The 24,297-nt window shown below is 40.6% G+C and overlaps 1 protein-coding gene and 1 pseudogene across 2 annotated transcripts in view; one reads left to right on the top strand and one right to left on the bottom strand.

Annotated features, from left to right (window-relative positions):
- Positions 1-24,297, bottom strand: part of LOC308252652 (phospholipid-transporting ATPase ABCA3-like) — a gene marked incomplete at both ends in the record, with an annotated part of 430,835 nt that overhangs the window by 235,136 nt on the left and 171,402 nt on the right. The window lies entirely within an intron of this gene.
- LOC308253565 (general transcription factor IIH subunit 3-like) lies at positions 4,618-5,853 on the top strand (annotated as a pseudogene). Its single transcript has 3 exons — positions 4,618-4,710; positions 5,005-5,641; positions 5,747-5,853. The product of its transcript is annotated as a general transcription factor IIH subunit 3-like (transcript).

Raw genomic sequence — 24,297 nt, 5'->3', positions numbered from 1 at the left:
AGTACAGATTTTGTAGGAAACTATTTGATAATATGTAACATATAGATTATGTAATCATTTACACCCTATAAATAATTTATTCTATTTTAAAATATATTCTTTTTGAAATTAAGATATAGTAGACATATAACATTATATTAGTTTCGGTATACAACATGACTAGATATATGTGTATATTGTTAAATTATCACTTTAATTAGTATAGTATACATCCATTACCATACATAGTTAAGAGATTTTTTTCTTGTGATGCAAACTTTCAAGATTTCCTTTTTTAGCAACTTCCACCCCCCACAATACAGTATTATTAACTATAATCCCATAACATATTTATAACTATAAGTTTGTACCTTTGATCACCTTCACCTGCCTCTGGCAATCACCAATCTGCTCTCTTTATCTATGAGTTCAATTTTTAAAAAAAGATTATATATATGTGAGATCATATGATATTTGTCTTTCTCTGTCAGACTTATTTTGTTTAGCGTAATGCCCTCAAAATCCATCCATGTTGTCACAAATGGCAAGATTTCCTTGTTTTTAATGGCTGAATTATATACATAAATAATATATAATATATATATATCATATGTCTACTTTATCCATTTATCCATAATTGAGAACTTGTATTTCTAATACATTACAATGTGATGCTGATGGTCAGAGGACCAGACTTGGAGAATCACCAAGTTAGGGTAAAAGTTAAGCTGTTACGTAAAAGGAGTTAAAGAAGACAAATTTTATATATACAGGATAATCCAAAAGTGAACATTCAAGGTTGGTAGGAAGATCAACTCCACGTTTTCTTTATCCATTCTTTCAGCAAAGGACACTTAGATTGCTCCCATTTCGTGGCTATCCTATATAATAAAGAGGTAATATGCAAATTGACCATCACTCCAACACACATGGTCCCCATGTGGTCAAAGATGGCCGCCCCCATGTGGACACAAGATGGCCACCACAAGATGGCTGGTAGGGGAGGGCAGTTGTGGGTGATCAGGCCAGCAGGGGAGGGCAGTTGGGAGGGACCAGGCCTGCAAAGGAGGGCAGGTGGGGAAAATCAGGCCTGCAGGGGAGGGCAGTTAGGGGTGACCAGGCCTTCAGGGGAGGGCAGTTGGAGGCAACCAGGCCTGCAGGGGAGGGCAGTTGGGGGTGACCAGGCCAGCAGGAGAGGGCAGTTAAGGGTGACCAGGCTGGCCAGGGAGGGCAGTTAGGGGTGACCGGGCCAACAGGGGAGCAGTTAGGCATCAATCAGGCTGGCAGGGGAGTGGTTAGGGGGTGATCAGGCTGGCAGGCAGAAGTGGTTAGGGGAAATCAGGCAGGCAGGTAGGCGAGCAGATTGGAGAGGGTGCAGGCTGGACTGAGGAACTGCCCCCCCATGCACAAATTTCATGCACCGGGCCTCTAGTCCTATCTAATAAAGAGGGAATATGCAAATTGACTGTCACGCCTTCACAAAAATGGTGGTGTCCACAGTGGAGGTGGGGTTTCTGTAACACAAGGTGGCTGCACCCACAGCAGAGGCCGAGTTCTCCTAATGAGCCTTAACAAGAAATCAGCAGGGACCTGAGGCTGCAACTCCCCCGCCTGTTGGGGCTGGACAAGGGATCTCAGGCCGTGCTCCCCCCCCCCGCCCCCTGGTGCTGGGGCAGGGGACCTCAGGCCATGCCGCCTGCCCTGGTGCCTGGCTGAGGGATCTCAGGCCACGCCCCCCGCCCTGGTGCCAACCCAGGGGACCTGAGGGTGCATTGTGGGACCTGAGGCTGTGCCCCCTGCCCAGCGGGGCTTGACAAGGATTGGGCAGGCCGGGACTGGATTTCACCCGATGGGGGTGGGGCCGGTTTGGTCTGGGTCTCACGCAATTTTGAGGTGCTGTGGGTGGGCAGGGACTTGACTCTGGGTCCTGCGGTGTGCCCCAGAATCTGACAGGAGGAAGATTTTCATATACATTTTACTGATTTTCTTTCATCTCTGACACTTCTATTATAGAGAAAGGGCAAATAGCAATATTAAAATATTTCCTCTAATTAATCCCCTTTTAATGTGCACAAGTTTTGTGCACTGGGCCAATAGTTGTAAATAATGCTGCAACAAAAGAATAAATCTAGCTCAAGATGGAAGATGGTGGAGTCAGTGGACAGTGTTCTCACCTTATATCAAGATCCAACCAAAATTACAAGTAAATTATAGAACAGCGATTTTCAACATTTTTCATCTCATATCTACATAAACTAATTACTAAAATTCTGCAGCATACCAAAAAATTATTTTTTTTGCCAATATGACAAAAACTAGGTATAATTTGGATTCATTCATACTGGAGAGCTTATTGTTGCATTAGCTGTTATCATTTTTTAAATTTGATAATCTTAGGAAAAAGAGGTCAGTTCCCCTGACTAAATAGTCAGGTGTTGCAAGCTCTTAATTTTTTTTTTTTTGTGGCACACCAGTGTACCTGTTGCAACACACCAGTTGAAAATCACTGTTATAGAACAATAAACCTGTATAATCATCTGAAGACTATCTTACTGTAAGTCTTATAACTAAAGACATAAAGAAGAAGCCACATAAAGACTGGTAGAAAGGGCTGACACACAAAATGGGCTTGTCCCACACCCATGTGTAGTGGTGGGGAATCTGGAGGGATATCTTAGCAACATAGGTTCCCGCTGTGAAGCAGGGGTCTCAGCTCTAAGCCAATCTCCAAGCCTGGAACACCAGTGCTGGGAAGAGGAGCCCATATAACATCTGGCTGTGAAAACTATCTGGGATTCCATTCATCTTGGAAAGACAGAAAGCTGCTGGAAATCTAGGCATCCTCTTGAAGAGCATGTACACAAACTTGCACTCACAGGCACTCACTATGGGCTTTAAGGGATGCCAGAGACATACAGGAAGAAACTGAATTGTGTGGCTTTGAGGCAAGGGCTGCAGTGATGGCCACAATTTTCCCTGTGGTGGGCCCTCCTTCCATACTGTTGGTGGGCGCCTTCTTTCTTGTGTGGAGCACTCACCCCAACATAACCAAATGTGAATCTCCATTAGCCTGGTGAACTCTGCTATCTTCACCTTGATGGCTCCCTGAGACACCACTCTACCCAATTTTCCCATGGCCCAAGGCTCTTTGAGTGCCAACCAGCCCGAGCCCTCATTGCAGTCTTTCTTTGAAAACTCTCAAGGAATTCCAGTCAAGCTTGCGGAGTGCCAGAGACACACAAGGAGAGGCTACGTTGTACGATTTTAGGAAATGGGTTGGAGGGATGCCTGCCATTATTCCTGTGCACAGCCCTATTTCTGTGTGGAGGATGGATGCCTTTTTCCCTCAGTTTAGCCCTCACTCAATACAGTTAAACATAACTCTGCATTAGCCTGGTGAACTCTACTAGGTCCACCCTGAAGACTGCCTGAGACCCTGCCCTACTGCAAAGTTCCCCAGGCTCCCAATCAAGTGGCCTCAATGTACCCTGAAACTTTTGCTAAGTGACCTTTGGCTCAGCACTGGTGACAATCTGAATATGTATCAACCTGGTGAGCACCAGTCACTCCACTCTGGCAAATCCTTAAAGTCCTACCTCACCCAACATATGTATGGCATGAGACACTTTAAGTGGCTGAGCCTTACAGCCAACCAGTAGGTGGTGGCAGGCTTTGGGGTGCCTTCTGCCTTTTGCTGATGTGCCCCAGGCCTAGTATTGGTGGCAGCTAGCCTTGGTTTGCAGCATGGCCTCTCCTACATCCATCTAGGCCTAGCACAAGCAGCTAACAACTGTAGCCTGCTTTGTATCTCCTAACAGGTAGTCACAGGTAAAAGGTGGCATTGACCTGAACCAGAGCCTCCCTCCACCAAGAGGCCGCAGAACAATACACACATGGTGGCAAGCTTCAGACCACTATAGAGCACCACCTCCTTGAGCTCTAAAAGAGGCACATCCAAAGACTAATCTCAGGAGGCAACAGATACCTTTGGGGCAAATACTGCTCAATGGGGTCACCTTACACACAGCAACTCATATGCTGTGGTCATGGCCAGTGCTCAAAGCCAGTAAGTCTGAGGGTCAATCCCACCCATGGAGGTGCCAACAGAAGTCAAGACTCAACTATAACAGAAGGGTACACAAAAACAAAACAAGGGATACTCCTAAAGCACCTGTATCAGGTGATTAGAAAGAATGCGCAATTTGGCTTTACAGGACACCTACTATATAAGGAAACCCTGCCAAGACTGAGAAAAGTAGCAGATCAACCTAATGCAGAAAAGGAAACACAAAGAGGCTGACAAAATAGGGAAAGCTTTAAAAAACATGGCCATAATCAAAGAAAATTATTCTCTAGAAAAAGAGCTAAATGAAATGGAGGCAAGATATTTATCAGATACAGATTTCAAAACATTGGTTATAAGGGTGCTCAAAGGAACTCAGTGAGAACTTCAACAAAGACAAAGTAAGCTACAAAAGGATATAGAAGTCATAAAAAAGAATCAGATATAAAAATACTTTAAGTGAAATGAAGAATACACTAGAACAGATCAACAGCAAATTAGATGAAGAATTAACTAAAATAGCGGGATGCTCACTTGACTTCTGGTGGCTCTGCGCTGAGGGATCCCAGGCCACCATGGTCTCCGATGAAGATGAAGTGAATCTTCTAGTGATTATAGTTGATGTCAACCCAATTTGGTGGGGAAAGCAAGCATTAAAGGAACCCCAGCTTTATTGGGATAGAATGGACATACAATGAACTGCATTTAAAGTATTCAGTTTGATATGTTTCCATATATGTATACATTCATGAGGTTATCACTACAATCAACATGAGGGGCCTATGGGCCCATCAGCCCCGGAAAGTGTCTTCATGCGCCTTTGTGATCGACCTCCCACCCCTCACCCGCCTCTGCCTGTCTCCACCCTCAGGCACCCACTGCTCTGCTTTCTGTTACTTCAGTTTGCATTTCCCAGGCCTCTCCATAAATAGAATCCAACCGTGTGGACTGGGGGATTTTTGTTCACGCTATCGAAATGCATGGACGCAGTGATGGTGCTGGGAAATTCGCACTTGTTCATGAGCCTCTCCAACAAGCTCGCAGTGATAGCGAGTCACATTCAGGAAAGCTGATTCCTGTACCCTGGGAGGAACGGGCGACTCGGAGACTTCTTTGGGGACTCCGGCAACCCCGCTTCTGAATATAACCCCTCGGGGAGCAAAGACGGGAAGTACGAGCTGTTGACAGCAGCAAATGTAGTCATTGTGGAGGAGATCAAGGATCTGATGACCAAGAACAATCAGGAGATGAAGTCAAGGGTACTGGTGATCAAGGCGGCGGAAGACAGCGCCCTGCAGTACGTGAACTTTATGAATGTCATCTTCGCGGCGCAGAAGCAGAACATTTTGATCGACGCCTGTGTTTTAGACTCCGATTCAGGACTCCTCCAACAGGCTTGTGACATCACAGGGGGACTGTACCTGAAGGTGCCTCAGATGCCCTCCCTCCTGCAGTACTTGCTGTGGCTTTTCCTTCCTGATCAGGACCAGAGGTCTCGGTTACCCCTCCCACCCCCAGTGCACGTGGACTACCGGGCCGCCTGCTTCTGCCACCGCAGCCTCATTGAGATCGGCTACGTCTGTTCCGTGTGCTTGTCAAGTGAGTTCGCGGCGAGGTGTTCCTTCTGGCCGCAGCGCGGAGGCCAGAGGACAGCTCCGGGCATGGTTCCCGCCAGCCTGGCTTTTCTGTTTTCTGCATTCACAGTATTCTGTAACTTCAGCCCCATCTGTACGACCTGCGAGACCGCCTTTAAGATTTCTCTGCCGCCCGTGCTGAAGGCCAAGAAAAAGAAACTGAAAGTGTCTGCGTGATGTTCCTTACAGGATGCAGTCCTAAAAGATCACCCTCTCCCTGTGGGGGACTGCTGTACGTGGGGAGCCCTTCTCTGCAGTATCCATGCTCTAGAGTGCTTCTAGAGGGTTCTGTCCAGACGGGGAAGAAAGCACACGATCATGTGTCACATCAGCCTGTGCTGACTGGTCGTAGGCTTTAGAGCTTCTTACTGTGAAGCGTTATAGGTGGAATTGGAACACAGTTTTAGAAAGAAGTGGAGTGATGGCCCTAATCAACATGCAACGTCTTACATACTTGATCCACTTTCAAACCCTTGTTGTCTACATTGAGGTTCAGCTTCAGATATTTGCAGTTACTTATTCCTTTGTGTGACGATACCCAAGTAATAATAATAGTTTGTCACGGGATCACTGCGAAACGGCTTTAAAGGAGTCAGGCGAGTGAGTGCAGGAGTCTGGTGGCAACTTCTTCAAAAACAATTGGGTGAAGAGATCATTTGTGAAAGCTGATGTCTGGGCTGTGAGGGGTACTACAGGGTGGGGGGGGGGGCGTGGATTCTTTATAGTTGTCACCTGCAGATTGAATCCGTTCTTTTTCACCAAGGAAAAGAAATAGAAGTATTAATATTGGCAAACTGATCTCTAGAAGCTTTGGACTTAATACTGAAAATTTCTGTCGGTTCAAACAAAAAAAAGTATTTGTAATTTCAGCAATAAAAAAATTATTTTTCCGTGTGACCTTGAAGTTATTAAAAGTCCTTTTAAATTCCAGCATAGTGTGGGGAGGGTTTTCAGGAACAGTGGCTGATTTGGTTTGTTTTTAAAAGTATGTTGCCAAGGGTAACATCTGTAATATTTCAACAACAAAAAAGTATGTTGACAAATTGTGTATCCAATCTTGTATATAAATGAGATTTAAATTTTATCTTTATACCATCTCGGAAGCTCAATCTCATTTAACTTGTGGTGTTTGGTTAGATTATTTCAGGTAGGTTTTGTATTCTGGACTTACAATTTTATTAACTACATAAAGATTTTTGTGATAACTTTGCAAGTATTTGTTAATTCTTGAGTTTGAGAATCTGACTTTTTAAAAATAATATTTAATATTCATAGCCTCATTAAGTGTAATGGAAATCCCTATTTTAAATCTAGGAAAGAAAGCATTGTATATCTAAAAGACATAATTTCAAGAAGTTTGATAAGGTTCTTGTTAATTTTCACTGGAAATGTTTTTATATACTGTCTTAGTTCTGTTTGTTTTATTTTTAATAGTTGTGTTTATGGTTTATTTTATATAAATTTTTATAATAAAATAATTTAAACTTTTTTTTAAAAAAAGAAGAAACTAAAATAATTGATTTAGAAGACAAAGTAGCAAAAACACCCAATCTGAACAGAAAAAAAAAAAAGAATTCAAAAAATAAGGATAGTTTAAGGGATCTCTGGGACAACATTCAATCTAACATTTGCATCATAGGGTACCAGAAGGAAAAGAGAGAGAACAAAGAATTTAGAATCTATTTGAAGGAATATGACTAAAAATATCCATAACTGCAAGGAAATAGACATACAATCTGGGAAGCAGAGAGTGCCACAAACAAGATGAATTCAAAGAGGCTCACACCAAGACACATCATAATTAAAAAGGCAAAAGTTAAAAACAAAGACAGAATCATAAAAGAAGGGGGGAATGCAGTTTTTTACCTATAAGGAAGTTCCCATAGGATTGTCAGCTGATTTATCAATAGAAACTTTTTTAGGACAAAAGGGATTGGCACAAAATATTCAGTGATGAAAAGCAAGGACCTATAACCAAGACTCCTCTAAGCAGCAAGGCTATAATTTAAATTCGAAGGTGAGATAAAGATGTTTCCAGACAAGAAAAAGCTAAAGAAATCTGTCACCACTAAACCAGTATTACAATTAATATTAGTGGGATAGCTTTATGAAAAAGAAGAAAAAAAGAACACAAATATAAATAATAAAATAAAAATAATGACATACCTATCAACAATAACTGTGAGGTGGTGGGTGGAGGTGAAAAAGGGCATAGAGGGGATCAATGGTGATGGAAAAAATAAATATAAATTGAATAAAAGCTACAATCAAAAGACATAGGATAACTATATGGATAAAATAACAAGACCCATACATAATGTTGTATGTAAGAGACCCATTTCAGATAAAAAGATAAATACAGAATGAAAGCAGAGAGATGGAAAATGATATTTCATGGAAATAGAAACAAACAAAAAAGCTGGGGTAGCTTACATTGACAATATAGACTTTAAAACAAAGGCTGTAATCTGTAACAAAGAAAAACAACATAAAGATGATAAAGGGATAATCTAACAAGAGTATATAACCCTTGTGAACATTTATGCACCCAACATGTGAGCACTTAAATACATAAAGCAATTATTGATGAACATAAAGAGACAGATCAATAGTAAAACAATCATAGTGGGGGAAGTTAATATCCCAGTGACATCAATGGATATATATCCCAGACAAAAAATCAACAAGGTAGCAGCAGACTTAAATGACTCATTGGACCAGAATAGTTTAATTGATGTTTTGTATATTTTTATTTATTTTTAGAGAGAGGAAGAGAGAGGGATAGAGAGATAGAAACATAGACAAGAGAGAAACATCATTGATCTGCTGCCTCCTGCACACCCCCTAATGGGGATTGAGCCCAAAACCTGGGCATGTGCCCTGACTGGGAATTGAACCAGCAACCTCTTGAGCCACACTGGTTGGGCTAATTGATATTTTTAAAGCATTTCACCCAGAGCAGCAGAAAACATTCTTTTCAAGTACACATGGATCATTTGACAAGACAGACCACATGTAAACTACCAAACAAGTGTCAATAACCTTTAAAAAACCTGAAATCACATGAAGCATCTTCTCACACCACAGTGGTCTGAAACTATAAATCAATGACAAGGAGAAAACTGAACAACAATCACCTGGGTGTTAAATAACATTTTACTAAATAGTGAATAGATTAACAATGAGGTCAAAGAAGAAATAAAAAGATAACTTGAGACAAATGAAAATGTGAACACAACAACCAAAATCTATGGGACACAGCAAAAACAGCCATAAAAAAGAAATTCATAGCAATACAGACTTACTTCAAGAAACAAGAAAATCTCAGATAAACAATAAAACCTTACACTTACAGGAACTAGAAAAGAAAAACACACAGAGCCCAAAATGAGTAGAAGAAAGGAAACAGAAAAAAATCTGAGAAGAAATCAACTAAATGGAATCGAAAAAATAATATGAAAGATGGATAAAACCAAGAGCTGGTTGTTTGAAGAAATAAACAAAACTGGTAAACCTTTAACCCAATTCATCAAGAAAAAGAGAGAGAGAGAGCATCCGATATAATAAAGAGGTAATATGCAAATTGACCCTCACACCCTCGCACAAGATGGCCTCCCCCATGTGATTAAAGATGGCCACCACAAGATGGCTGGCAGGGGAGGGTAGTTGTGGGCAATCGGGCCAGCAGAGAGGGCAGTTAGGGGCAATCAGGCCTACAGGGAAGGGCAGTTGGGGGTGGGTGACTGGGCCTGCAGGGGAGGGCAGTTAGGTGTGACCAGGCCTGAAGGGGAGGCAGTTGGGGGGGGACCAGGCCTGCAGGGGAGGGCAGTTGGGGGGTGACTGGGCTGGCAGGGAAGGGCAGTTGGTGGCGATCAGGCTGGCAGGGGAGGGCAGTTAGGGGCAATCGGGCCAGCCAGGGACCAGTTAGGCATCGATCAGGCTGGCAGGGGAGTGGTTAGGGGGTGATCAGGCTGGCAGGCAGAAGCATTTAGGGGCGATCAGGCAGGCAGGTAGGCGAGTGGTTGGGAGCCAGCAGTCCCGGATTGTGTAAGGGCTGTCTGACTGCTGGTCGGGCCTAAACCAGCAGTCGGACATACCCCGAGGGGTCCCAGATTGGAGAGGGTGCAGGCTGGGCTGAGGGACACTCCCTCCCTCAGTGCATGGATTTTGTGCACAGGGCCTCTAGTGAATAAATAAAACCTGAAATGAAAGAGAAGTGACACCACAAAATACAAAAAATTACAAAAAAATATTATGAACAACTATATGCTATCAATTGGAAAATCTGGGAAGATGAATATATTCCTAGAAACATATTTTCCCAATATTGAATTAAGAAGAAACAGAAAGGGAAGCAAATATGGCTGCACAAGCAGCTGAGTGCCGTTGCTCCCAGCCATGGACTGAATTAACAGCTAAAATACTGTGTAGTTAGCTTGAAAAAACAAGAGAAATATAGTTAACTGGACATATTTTGTCTAAGGAGCACTGAAGAAACAGTGTAGAGACTTGTGAGGGACAATCACACAAAGGGGGAGGCCCCTGGAGCTGTTTCTCAGCTGAGAGCCCTGAGGTATAGTGGCTGCAAAGCTCCCCCACTTTGGGAGTATGGGCTGGCATCTAAATGCAGGGATTTCAAACACTGAGCGGTAGGGATGGGAAGGAGAGCCAGTGCAGCACCAGGCAGAGGGATCCATGGGAACAGTCTGCCTGGCAGGTGGGGTCTATAGTACTTTCCCAGTGAAAGAATGCACCTAATGTCAGCAGCCCTGGCAGGAGAGATCCACCCTAAGTTCTGACTGCTGGAAAGGCTGTGCCATGGTGTGTGGATCCAGAATAGAAAGGGGCCTGTGGGCTGCACCCAGCAGTGACCTAAAGGGACCCTCTTGCTTTCCTGAAAGGCATTTTTAAGGCATTGTGCAGAGCTCCAGGAAACATCTAAACTGTGAGGGACTGCCAGAGAAAGAGACTGGAGCTGCCAGCAGGGCAGAGTGGGGATTTTTATCTGCACTGAAGAGAGTTTAGATCACAAGTGGAGCTTTACTAAGATCAGCTGTGTGGGAGCCCTCATGGGGCTGACTTTGTAATCCCTACTACCTGAACTAGAGGCTCAAGGATGCAGGGTCCCAACAAAGCAGTCTTTCTGCTCGTTTCTTGATATGTTGTTGACTTTTGGACAGCACCCCACAGCGTCCACAATGAAGGCTTATATTGGAGAGACAGACCAGCAAGAGATGGGCTTTGTGTCTGTATTATGGAGAGTCTGACCCAACCACCCTGTGTGTTCAGCCAGCCAGAACTGGGGAAGGAGGGGTGAAGCATGTTTACCTCTCCTGCAGGCTAGGAGGATCTCCCAACAGGAAGGCACTGGATCAGCTCTCTGGGAGAAGAGCTCAAAGAAGGACATTCAAGAGTAAGATTCTCGGGGACTACTATTTGGGAACAGGAGGAAATGCTTACCCCCCTCCTAGGGGCTGGGCAGGCAATGTGTTCACCAGACTCTTTGGATCAATCCCAGTGAGCCTAGCCAGCTGAAACTGCCCATACAGAGAAGGCAGCAGGCTGTATCCAATCTGAATCTGCATCAGCCCATTTTAGGGAGAATAGAGTTGGAGGATATGTAGACTGAGGAGCTGGCTTTGAAGCAAAGATTCATTTCCCCTCAGTGAGTGCCAGACAGTGAAATCTCTAAGTAAGGGGCCCACTAGCCCTAATTACTCTAGCTTGCCTCCACCTGAAATGCTCTCTTTGGAAGACACTGGAGAAAGACCAGGCAACTGTAGTGGGGAGGCGGAATAGCTGACCGGTTGAGGCGGTCTGCCAAGAGCCTCAGACCAGCCAGCTACAAAAGAACACCGAGAGTCAAACTTGGGCAGCGCCTGACACTGGCTGACACAAAAGTACTGCCCAGGAGGCCTGAAATCAGCAAACAAAACAGTGAGCTCCAGACATCATAAGCTTCCCAGACAAACTTCACTTGGCTGGCTTACAATATTTTTCTTTTATTTCTTCCTTGTTTTTGTTCTTTTTTTCTCCCCAATATTTTCTTGATATTCTCTACTTTATTGCTTTGATATTATAATTATTAAGTTTTTTTTTGCTTCAAGTGTTTCATTTCCTTCAGATAATTACACAGAAGTGAAAATGGTAGTTCTGTTTTCAATTTTTTCTTGCAATGCTGGTTTGGTGGTAATGTTCTAATCCTTTAGCCTTTTTATTTTTATGCAAAGCTCCCCCCTCCCCTTTGAGAGGGTGGACTGGCATCTTAATGCAGGGATCTCAAACCCTGAGCAGTAGAGATGGGGAGAGCCAGTGCAGCACCAGGCAGAGGGATCCATGGGAACAGTCTGCCTGGGAGGTGGGGTCTATAGTCCTTATTTTACATTAATTTTAAATGATAGCTGGGCTGAATACTCTTGGATTTATGTCCTTGCTTTTCACTACTTTGAATACTTCAAGCCAATTCATTGTGGCCTGAAGTTTTCCTCTTGAGAAGTCAGCTGGCATTCTAATGGGAACTCCTATGTAGGTAACTTTCTCTCTCTCTTTCTGCCTTAAGATTCTTTAACATTTGTCATTTTAATTGTTGTTTCTTAGAGTGAGTCCCTTTGGGTTCATCTTGATTGGAACTCTCTGTGCTTCCTGAACTTGTGTGACTTTTTCCTTCACCAGGTTAGAAAAGTTCACTTGTCATTATTCCCTTAAACAGGTTCTCTATTCCTTGTTCACTTTCTTCTCCTTCTGGTATCCCTATGATGCAGATGTTGGTATACTTGTTGTCCCAAAGATCCCTTAAACTATCCTCCTGATTTTTAATTATATTTTCTTTTTGCTGCTCAAATTTTGTGCTTTTTTTCTTACCTTGTCTTCCAAATCACTGATTTAATTATCTGCCTCATTCAATGTACTTTTTATTCCTCCCAGTGTATTCTTGATGTCAGATATGGTATTCTTCATTTCTGACTGGTTCTTGTTCATTGTTCCTATTTCCTTTTTCATGCTGCTGTAGTTCTAAGTTCCTTGGGCATCGTTATAACCATTACTCTGAACTCTATAGCTCATAAATTTCTTGCCTCCATTATGTTTAGCTCTTTTTCTGGCATTCCCTTCTTTTCTTTCATGTGGGGGTTGTTTCTTTGTATCTCCATTTTTTCTGTTCCTTTGTGTTTGTTTCTATGTATTAGATAGAAGTGCTGTGCCTCCCAGTCTTCATGTGGTGGCCTTATGTATAAAGTGTTCTGTGTTACCCACTGGTACAGTCTCTTTGACCTCCTGAGCTGGATGCTCTAAGAATGTTCATTGTGTGGGTTATTTGGTTCTCCTGTTGTAATTGGGTCTTAATGTTGTCCTTTTCATGAGTGGAATCTCCTCTCAGGCAGGCTAACTGAGATCAGCTAACCACGACCACATATGTGAGCTGCTATGAAGGTGCTGGCAAACAACAACAAAAAACACACACACAACAAAACAAGAAACAAAACAAAAACATACAAAAGACCCCTACACAACAACAAAAACAACCATGAAAAAAGGAGAATTAGGAAAGAGAAAAGATAACAAGAATAATAAAAAATAGAAAAGAAGGAGAGGGGGAAAAAAAGGAATATGAAAGAGGAAAAATAAGAATAAAGAATAGGAATAGAAAAATAGTATAAAAGAGGAAGGAAAACATAATAAAATGGAAAAAGAGAAGAAAGACAAAAAGAAAAGGAAAACAGAAAGGAGAAAGAAAAAATACAGTAAGTAAAGGAAAGAGGAAAATAAGAGATAGAAATAAAGAGAGACAAAAATAATAAAGCAATAAAGGGTAAAAAAAATAAAATGCAAAAAAAAGTTTTTTTGTTTTGTTTTGTTTTGTTTTTAAAGTGAAGTAGCATTCATCTCAGCAGAGTTTAGTGCCTCCTGGGAGTTCCCTTTAGATCCTGCTCCTATGCTGACTGAGGACAATCTTTTTATTTGCTGTTTCTTGGCCTCATGGGAGGTACTCTGTTGCCAGCCACTGTTAGAAGCTGTCCACGTTTGGCTCTCAGTAATCTGTTTGAAGCTTCAAATGATCCACACTTTGTGTCTATCTCCATAGGGCTTGGCTGCATATGGGAGGGGCCAAGCTTCACTCTCAGGCCAGGGATGGGTCAGCAAATGTCCCAAGGCTCCTTGGACTCTTACTTCTCCTGTCTCTGCCTGCTGACCAGCTGTCAATATTAGTCACTGAAAAAGATTGTTTCTGAAAGGGCTTTTGGCTGGAGGTGCTGTTCAGATTTCAGGGTATATGGTGGTTATGTTCCTCTCTCCAAGAACCCCTTCTGAGACTGTCCCAGAATATTCCCATGTCCTTGGCTGGGTGGAACCCTTCATATGCAGTCCACTGGGATCGGCTGGAAGCCAGAGATTATATATTAGATCTCCCATGAGAGGGAAGCATCATTCAGGTTCCTGGAATAATGGGGGAGATGGCCCCACCCCAAAGCCAGTCACTGGCATCCCCTGAATACAGTTCAAACATGTAGGCTTGACTTCTGCTGCTGTCTCCTCAGCAGAGGTCAAGACGCAGGATAGGGCAAGCAGGATTCTTGAGGGTGGGGTGAGCTGTATCCCTGAGTGCAGGGTATTTGCCTTTTTCCAAACTGTGGCTCCTAAGAGGGGCCTGCACCTCTCAGGAACAATGGCCACTGCAGTATGAAGGTGTGTGTGTGTGTGTGTGTGTGTGTGTGTGTGTGTGTGTATGTGTGTGTTTGTGTGGAGGGGGGGTGACTGATCACAGGTCTCCCAGCTGCCACAGTTCCACATCTCTCACCAATGTTTCCCACTCCAGGCTCTCCTCATGTAACTCTAGTCCGCACCACTGTCCTTCCACTGAAACCTTGGGTGAGTGGCTGCAAATGTGATCTAGGGGTGTGTGTGTGTGTGTGTGTGTGTGTGTGTGTGTGTGTGTGTGTTTAAATGTGGCTTTATTTCTCACCAGCTCTGGATCTTCCTTGTGGCCAGGAGCCCTGCTGCCTTTCATGGCTGGATGTTACGTGGGTCACCATTCTCGGCTCTGATGCTCCAGGCTGGGAAAACCAGCCTGGCACCCACTTCAGGCCCCTCTAAGGGAACCACTCCACCTTGTAACTGAAAGATCTCTCCTACTCTTGCCTGCTGTCCTTGGAAGCTGGGCCAGCCCCTCTCACAACGCTGTCCTTTCTACCCGTCTCCAGGTGGTTTCTGCCCTTCCTTTTTAAAAACCTCCTCTTCAGCTAGTCCTCAGTTGGAAATTCTGGGTGAATGCTCCCCAATTTAATTATTTCCAGGCTTGCCCTGGGAGGGGCTACAAGAAAGTTCCACCTACTCCTCTGCCATCTTGAAAACCCCCATTTTCAAACTTTAAGAAACCTCTATACTGTTTTTCATTTACATTTTCACCAATAGTTAACATGGGTTTCCTTTTCTCTACATTCTCTTTAACAGTTGTTATATTTTGTCATTTATATTTTTAAAATTGATTTTAGAGAGGAAGTGATAGAAAGAAATATCGACTGGTTGCCTCACATACATGCCCTGACCAGGGATTAAACCTGCAACCTGAGTATGTGCCCTGACCAGGAATCGAACACACAACCCTTCAGTGCAAGGATGATGCTACAACCAACTGAGCCACACCAGCAGGGCATATATTTTGTCTTTTTGATAGAAGCCACTCTAAATGGTGTGATTAATATCACATTGTGGTTTTAATTTCACTTCCCTGAGGTTAGTGATGTTGAGCACATTTTCATGTACCTGTTGGTCATCTATATATCTTCCTTGGAAAAATGTCTTTTCAAAACCTCTGTCTATTTTTAAATCAATTTTTGCTTCTGAGTTATATCACTTCTTAATATATTTCAGAAATTAATGCCTTGTCAGATATATAATTTGGAAATATTTTCTCCCATTCTGTAGATTCCTTTTCATTTTGCTGATGGTTTCCTTTGATATGCAGATGGCTTTTAGCCCACTTGTTTATTTTTGCTTCTGTTGCCTTTATTTTTGATGTAAACTCCCCCCCCCCCAAAAAAAAAAAAATCATCACTAAGACTGATGTCAAGAAACCTATTGTCTATGGTTTTGTTTTGTTTTTTGGGGTGAGTGTTATGTTTCAGGTCTTATGTTCATGTCTTGAATACATTATGAGTTAGTTTTAGTGTGCAAAATAGTGGCCTAGTTTCCTTCCTTTCCAAGTGATAGTTTTTTCCAACAGCATTTTTGAACATACTGTCACTTCCCCATACATTTATTGACCATGGATCCGTGGATTTATTTCTGGGTTGTATTCTGTTTCACTGATCTGTGTGTTTTTATATCAATAACATACTGTTTGACAAGTACTACTTTGTAGGATAGTTTAAAATCAGGAAGCTTTATGCCTTCAGCTTTATCCTTCTTTCTTAAGATTACTTTGGTATTTAGGGGCTTTTGTGGTCCCATAAGAATTTCAGAATTGCTTATTCTATTTCTGTGAAAAATTACTTTGGAATTTTGATAGGTATTGCATTAAATCCGTCACATAGGTTTTAATGTACAAGCTCTCTTTTTTAAAAACATCCTCACTGAAGAATATATTGAAAGAGAGAGTAACAGAGAAACATTGATATGAGAAACATCTATCAGTTTCCTCCCATAAGTGCCTGACTAGGGATCAAACTTGCAGCCTGCCCTAACAGGTTTGGCTCAGTGGATAGAGCATTGGCCTGCGGACTGAAGGGTGCCGGGTTCGAGTCCGGCCAAGGGCATGTACCTTGGTTGTGGGCACATCCCCAGTAGGGGGTGTGCAGGAGGCAGCTGATTGATGTTTCTCTCTCATCGATGTTTCTAACTCTCAATCCCTCTCCCTTCCTCTCTATAAAAAATCAATAAAAATATATTAACAAACCAACAAATAATAATAATAAAAAAACCACCCTGCAGTCTTTTGGTGTACAGCATGATGCTCCAACAAACTGAGCAACCTGGCCAGGGCTATAAGCTGTAATTTTGATTTAAATGTGCTTTTTCCAATGTTGTTTATCTTAAAAAAAAAACCTGTCAGTTTTATATTTTCATTTTTTTCTCTATTTAACCTTCACTGTAATCTTTATTATTTCATTCCATCTACTATCTTTGGATTTCATTTGATTTTCTTTTTCTCTAGTTTCTTGGGGCATAAAATTAGGGTATTGATATATATATTTTCTCTTTTAATGTAAACATTTACAACTATTAACTCCATCTTTGCATTGCTTTGATGCATCCCTTAAGTTTTGGTATATTGTATTTTATTTTAAATTTTCTTGAAACATTTTAAAATTTTCTTGTGATATCTTTGATCTATCATTTGTTTAAGAATAGGCTAATTTACTCATATTTGTGGATTTTTATTTCTGCCATTGATCTATAGTTTCATTCAATTTTGATTAGAAAAGTTATTTTGTATAGTTTTATTCTCTTAAAATTTGTTAAGATTTGTTTTGTGGACAAGTAAGTGTCCTCTCCTGGAGCATGTTCCATGTGCACTTCAGAAAAATGCACATTCTGCTGTGGTTGGGTTGAGTGTGCTGTATTTGTCTCTTAGTTCCAACTGTCTATAGAACTGCTGAAATCCTCTATCCTATATAATAAAGAGGTAATATGCAGATTTACCCTCACGCCCTTGCACAAGATGGCTGCCCCCATGTGGTCAAAGATGGCCACCACAAGATGGCCGGCAGGGGAGGGCAGTTAGGGGTGGCCGGGCCAGCAGGGGAGAGCAGTTGGGGGTGACCAGGCCTGCAGGGGAGGGCAGTTGGGGGATACCAGGCCAGCAGGGGAGGGCAGTTGGGGGCAATCGGGCTGGCAGGGGAGCAGTTAGGTGACGATCAGGCTGGCAGGGGAGTGGTTAGGGGACAATCAGGATGGCAGGCAGGTGAGCGGTTGCGAGCCAGCAGTCCCGATTGTGAGAGGGATGTCCGACTGCCGGTTTAGGTCCGATCCCAGAAGGATATCAGCACTCAGACATTCCTCGAGGGGTCCCAGATTGGAGAGGGTGCAGGCTGGGTTGAGGGACACCCCCCCTCAAGTGCATGAATTTCATGAACTGGGCCTCTAGTTTCTTTAGAGTTCTTGTCAAGTTGTTTTATCCATCATTGACAGTGGAATATTAAAGTATCTCACTACTACTGTATTACTTTCCATTTCTTTATTTTTTTCAATATTCACTTCATTTTTGATGCATATCCTATACAATAAAAGGCTAATATGCAAATCGACCGGATGGTGAAAGGACTGGTCACTATGATGACCACTGACCATCAGGGGGCAGACGCTCAATGCAGGAGCCACCCCCTGGTGGTCAGTGCACCAGAAGCTGGGCTCACAGCTGGTGAGCACAGCAGCAGTGGTGGGAGCCTCTCCTGCCTCCATGACAGCGCTAAGGATGTCCAACTGCTGGCTTAGGCCCACTCCCTGTGGGGAGTGGGTGTAAGCCATCAGTCAGACATCCCCAAGGGCTCCCAGACTGTGAGAGGGCGCAGGCCAGGCTGAGGTACACCCCCGAGTGCACAAATTTTGTGCATTGGGCCTCTAGTACATTTATAATTATGTTTTCCTGTTTATCTTTTATCCAACATTATGTCCCTACCCCTCTTTGGAACAGTGTTTTTAATTTAAAGTCTACTTTATGTGATATCAGTATCATCACTTCTACTTTTCAATTACAAATTTCATATTTTTTACCATTTCACTTTCAGCTTATGCGTGTCTTTAGATCTAAAGTGAGTCTCTAATAGCCCTAGCATGTTTAGCTCAGTGGTTAGAGCGTGGCCTGCAGACTGAAGGGTTGTGGGTTCGATTCTGGTCAAGAGCACATACCTTGGTTGCAGGCTCAACCCCCAGCCCAGATCAGAGTGCGTGGGGGAGGCAATCAATTGATGTGTCTCTCTCACATTAATGTTTCTTTCTGTTTCTCCTTTACCTTTCACTCTCTCTAAAAATAAATGGAAAAAATATCCTCGGGTGAGGATTAACAAAAAAATAAATAAAGTATGTCTCTAATAGACAACATATACTTAAACCCTTTAAACATTCTATTTAGCCAATCTATGTTTTTTATTGGGTGATTTAATCCATTTACTTAATTATTGATAGGGGAGGACTTATTATTGACATTTTATTAATTTCTGTCTTGTAGCTTTTGTTGTCACTACCACTTTTATGCCTTCCTTTGCATGTCATTGATTTTTTATAGTGACAAGGTTTGATTCCCTTCCCATTTCCTGTTGTGTATATTTGATAGATATGATTTTTTGGCTACTATGGGGATTACATATAACATGTTAAAATTATAACAATAAATTTGAGAGCTATAAAAATTAATTTCAATCAAAATTAATTTCAATCAAAACAAAAAACTCTACTCCTTTGTAGCCCACTTTATATTACTTATGTCACAAATTACATCTTTATATACTTTATACCCATTAACACAGATTAATAGTTAAGTTTTATATGTTTGTGTTTAAAGTTCTATATGATAGTTAAAAGTAGATTTAACACCAAAATTACAATAATTTTCTACATTTGTTTACATATTTTCCTTTATCATAAAATTTTCTATTTTTACATGGCTTTGTGGTTCTATTTACTGTCCATTTCAACTTGAAGGAGTCCCTTTAGCATTTCTTATGCAGTTCGGTAGTAATAAATTTCTTCTGCTTTTCTTCAACTGAGAAAATCTTTATTTTTTCCTTTACTTTTTATGTACAGTTTTCACAGGTATAGTTTTCTTGGTTGCAGTTGTATTTGTGTGTGTGTGTGTGTGTGTTTAATGTGAACACTTTGAACTACTACCCTCTGGTCTTTAAAGTTTCTGCTAAGAATTCCACTGAATATCTGATTAGAGGCTCCATTGCAATTTAAAAATCACTTTTTTTTCAGAGCACCAAGAAATAAACACAGGCCATTATGCTCAATTAATATTTGACAAAGGAGGCAAGAGCATACACTGGAGTCAAGACAGTCTCTTCAATAAATGGTGTTGAAAAAATTAGACAGGTACATGCAAAAAAATGAAACTAGATCACCAACTTACACCATACACAAAAATAAACTCAAAATGGATAAAGGACTTAAATATAAGACAGGAAACTATAAAAATCCTACAAGACTCCATAGGCAGCAAAATAGCAGACATATGTCATAGCAATATCTTTATCGATACAGCTCCTAGGGCAATGGAAACTAAGGAGAAAATAAACAGATGGGACTACATCAAAATAAAAAGCTTCTGCAGAGCCTATTGCACGGGAGAACATATTTGCCAATGTTATCTCCAATAAGGGTTTAATCTCCAAAATTTATAGGGAACTCATACAACTTAACAAAAGGAAGATAAACAATCCAATTTAAAAAATGGGCAATGGACCTAAATAGACACTTTTCAAAAGAGGACATACAGAAGGCCAAGAGACATGTGAAAACATGCTCAAAATCACTAATCATCTGAGAGATGCAAATCAAAACGACAATGAAGTGCCATCTCACACCTTTCAGAGAGGCTATCATCAAAAAATCCACAAATGACAAGTGCTGGTGAGGATGTGGAGAAAAAGGAACCCTCCTGACTGTTGGTGGGAATGCACACTGGTGCAGCCACTGTGGAGAACAGAACAGTATGAAGTTTCCTCAAAAAGTTAAAAGTGGAACTACCATTTGACCCAGTAATCCCACTTCTAGGAATTCTATTCCCACCTTGTTGAGAGTTTTTATCAAGGAGAATAAAGGTACCCAAAACATAAAAAAAGAAAAAGAATCACCTTTTTCTTGTTTCAAGATTTTTTTCTCTTTGAATTTTTAGTTTGATTTTGTGTCTCATCGTAAATTTCTTTAAAATTTTTAAAATTAAATTTATTGGGGTGACATTGGTTAACAAGATTATATAGGTTTCAAGTGTATAATTCTATGATACATCATCTGTATATTGTATTTTGTGCGCACTACCCAAAGTCAGATCTTTTTCTGTCACCGTCTATTTGACCACCTTTACCCTTTACTATGGCTCAATCCTGCTTCCCTCTGGAACCACCATAATGTTATCTGTGTTTATGAGTTTTTGTTTGTTTGTTTTTCATATGTGCTTATTGCTTTCACTTTTATATCCCACATATGAGTAAAATCATATGGTTCTGCGCATGTTGTCACAACTGGCAGTATTTCACTTTCTTATGGCTGAGTAGTGTTGCATTGTATATGTATACTACATTTTCCTCATCTAATCCTCTATTGGAGGACATTTGGTCATTTCCATGTCTTGGCCATTGTGAATAATGCTTAATGAACATAGGGTGTATTTATCTTTGCAAATAAGTGTTTTCAAAATTTTCAGGTAGATACCCAGAAAAGGGATTGCTATGTCATATGGTACTTATATTCTTAATTTTTTGAGGAACTATCATACTGTTTTCAATAGCAGCTGTACCAGTTTACATTCTCATCAGCAGTGAATGAGGGTTCCTTTTGCTCCATAACCTCTCCAACACTTATTATTACTTGTGAGGTGGTATCTCATTGTAGTTTTGATTTGCATTTCCCTAACAGCTAGTGAACTTGAGCATCTTTTCATATACCTATTGGCCATTTGCATGTCTTTTTGGGAGAAGTGTCTGTTCAGGTCCTTTGCTCATTTTAAAAATTGTGATGTTGATTTTGTTGGTTGAGTCATATAAATTCTTTATATATTTTAGATGTTAACCCAGAACTGTTGTTTGCAAATATCTTTTTCCATTTCCTTTTAATTTTGTTGGTGATTTCTTATGCTATGAAGAAACTTTTTAATTTAATATATAGGTCTTAGTTCATTTATTTTTGCATTTACTTCCGTTGCATTTAGAATTTAATTCATAAAATCCTCTCTAAGACCACGGTCCATCAGTTTAGCACTTAAGTTTCTTTCTATGTCATTTACTGTTTCAAGTCTTATTAGTATATTTAGATTTTGATTCATTTAGAGGTAATTTTTTATGGGGACAATCAAAACCTGTCAAAGGTAACAGTAAAAAAGAAAAGTACAGACAATATCTCTGATGAATACAGATGCAAAAATCCCAAGCAAAATACTAGCAAATAGAATACAACAATACATTAAAAATAATTTATTATGATAAAGTGGGATTCATTTCAGGGGCACAAAAATGGTTCAACATATGCAAATCAATCAACAAAATAAAGGATAAAAATCATATGATCATGTCAATAGATACAAAAAAAGCATTTGACATGATACAACATCCATTTATGATTAATACACTAAATAAAATATGTATAGAGGGCAAATACCTCAACATAATAAAGGCTATTTATGACAAACCCTCCGATAATATCATTCTCAATGTTGAAAAATGGAAAGCTTTTCCTCTAAGATCAGGAATAAGACAAGGATGTCCACTCTCACCTCTCTTATTCAACATAGTGCTGGAAGGCCTTTCCAGGGCAACAGGCAAGAGAAAGAAATAAAATGCATCTAAATTGAGATTAAAAGACATCTAAATTGAGAAACTTTTTGCAGATGACATGATTCTTTATATAGAAAACCTCAAAGACTCAACCAAGCAACTCTAAGTAACAATAAAAAAAATACAGTAAGGTTGCAGGATATAAAATCAAAGTACAGAAATCCACTGCATTACTATATACTGACAATTAAATTTCAGAAAAGAAATGGGAAAATAAAATTTTTTTGCCAAGAAAACAAAAAGAATACCTGGAATAAATTTAACACAGGGTTGTGAAGAACATATATACTGAAAAGTACAAAGCATTATGAAAGCAGATTGAAAAAGACACAAAGAAATGGAAAAATATTTCATGTTCATGGGTTGGAAGAATCAATATAGTTAAAATGTCCCTATTACCCCAAGCAATATTCAGATTTAGCACAATCCCCATAAAAGTCATAACATTATTTTTTTTATGTACAATATCATGTCATCTGCAAATAAGGACAGCTTTACTTCTTCTTTTTCAATTTGGATGCCTTTTATTTCTTCTTCTTGTCTGATCACAATGGCTAATACTTCCAGTACTATGTCAAACAGCAGTGGTGAGAGTGGGCATCCCTGTCTTGTTCTTGTTCTTAGGGGAAATGGTTTTAGTTTTTGCCCATTGAGTATGATGTTAGCTGTGGGTTTATCATATATAGCTTTTATTATGTTCAGGTATGATCCTTCTATTCCCACCTTGTTGAGAGTTTTTATCAAGAAAGGGTGTTGGATTTTGTCAAATGCTTTTTCTGCATCAATTGATATGACTATGTGATTTTTATCTCTCAATTTGTTTATGTGATGTATCACATTTATTGATTTGTGGATATTGTACCATCCTTGCATTCCTGGGATAAATCCTACTTGGTCATGGTGTATGATCTTTCTGATGTACTGCTGGATCTGATTTGCTAGAATTTTGTTGAGGATTTTGGCATCTACATTCATGAGGGATATTGGCCTGTAATTCTCTTTCACTGTGTTGTCTTTATCTGGTTTTGGTATTAGGGTGATGCTGGCTTCATAGAAGGAGCTTGGAAGTGTTCCTTCCTCTTGAATTTTTTGGAATAGTCTGAGGAGGACAGGTTTTAGTTCTTCCTTGAATGTTTGGTGAAACTCTCCTGTGAAGCCGTCTGGCCCCGGGCTTTTGTTTGCCGGAAGCTTTTTGATGACTGCTTCAATTTCTTCCATAGTTACTGGCATATTGAGCTGTTTAGACTTTTCCTGATTGAGTTTTGGAAGGTTAGATTTTTCTAGGAATATGTCTATTTCCTCCAGGTTGTCCAGTTTGTTGGAATAGAGTTGTTTGTAGTATTTTTTAACAATCCTTTGTATTTCGGCGGGATCTGTTGTTATTTCACCTCTTTCATTTCTGATTTTGTTTATTTGGGTCCTCTCTCTTTGCTTCTTGGTGAGCCTGGCTAGATGTTCATCAATCTTGTTTATCTGTTCAAAGAACCAGCTCTTGGTTTTGTTGATCTTTTGTATTGTTTCTTTGGTCTCTATGTCATTTATCTCCACTCTGATCTTTATTATTTCCTTCCTTCTGCTTACAGTGGCCTTTTCTTGTTGCTCTTTTTCTAACTCTTTGAGTTTTTGGGTTAGGTAATTTATTACCATTGTTTCTTGTTTTTGCAGTATGCTTGTGGAGCTATGAAGTTCCCTCTCAAGAGTGCTTTCGCTGTGTCCCATAGATTTTGGATTGTTGTGTTTTCATTGTCATTCATTGCCATGATGTTTTTTATTTCTTCCTTGATCTCTCTGGTAACCCAGTAATTGTTTAATAGCATGCTGTTTAGTCTCCATGTGTTTGATTTCTTTGGATTGTTTTTATTATAGTTGATTTCCAGTTTTATGCCACTGTGGTCTGAGAAGATGCTTGATATGATTTATATCTTCTTGAATTTGAAGAGACTTTGCCTATTACCCAATATATGGTCTATCTTTGAAAATGACCCATGTGCATTTGAGAAGAATGTATATTCTGTGGCTTTTGGGTGAAATGTTCTAAAGATGTCAATTAATTCCATCAGATCTAGTGAGTCATTTAGGATTGATGTTTCTTTGCTGATTTTTTGTTTGAAGGATTTGTCCAATGGTGACAGTGGGGTAT

The sequence above is a fragment of the Plecotus auritus genome, assembly GCF_963455305.1.
Source record: "Plecotus auritus genome assembly, chromosome: 7".
Taxonomy (NCBI): domain Eukaryota; kingdom Metazoa; phylum Chordata; class Mammalia; order Chiroptera; family Vespertilionidae; genus Plecotus; species Plecotus auritus.
This window is presented reverse-complemented; position numbering and strand designations above follow the sequence as displayed.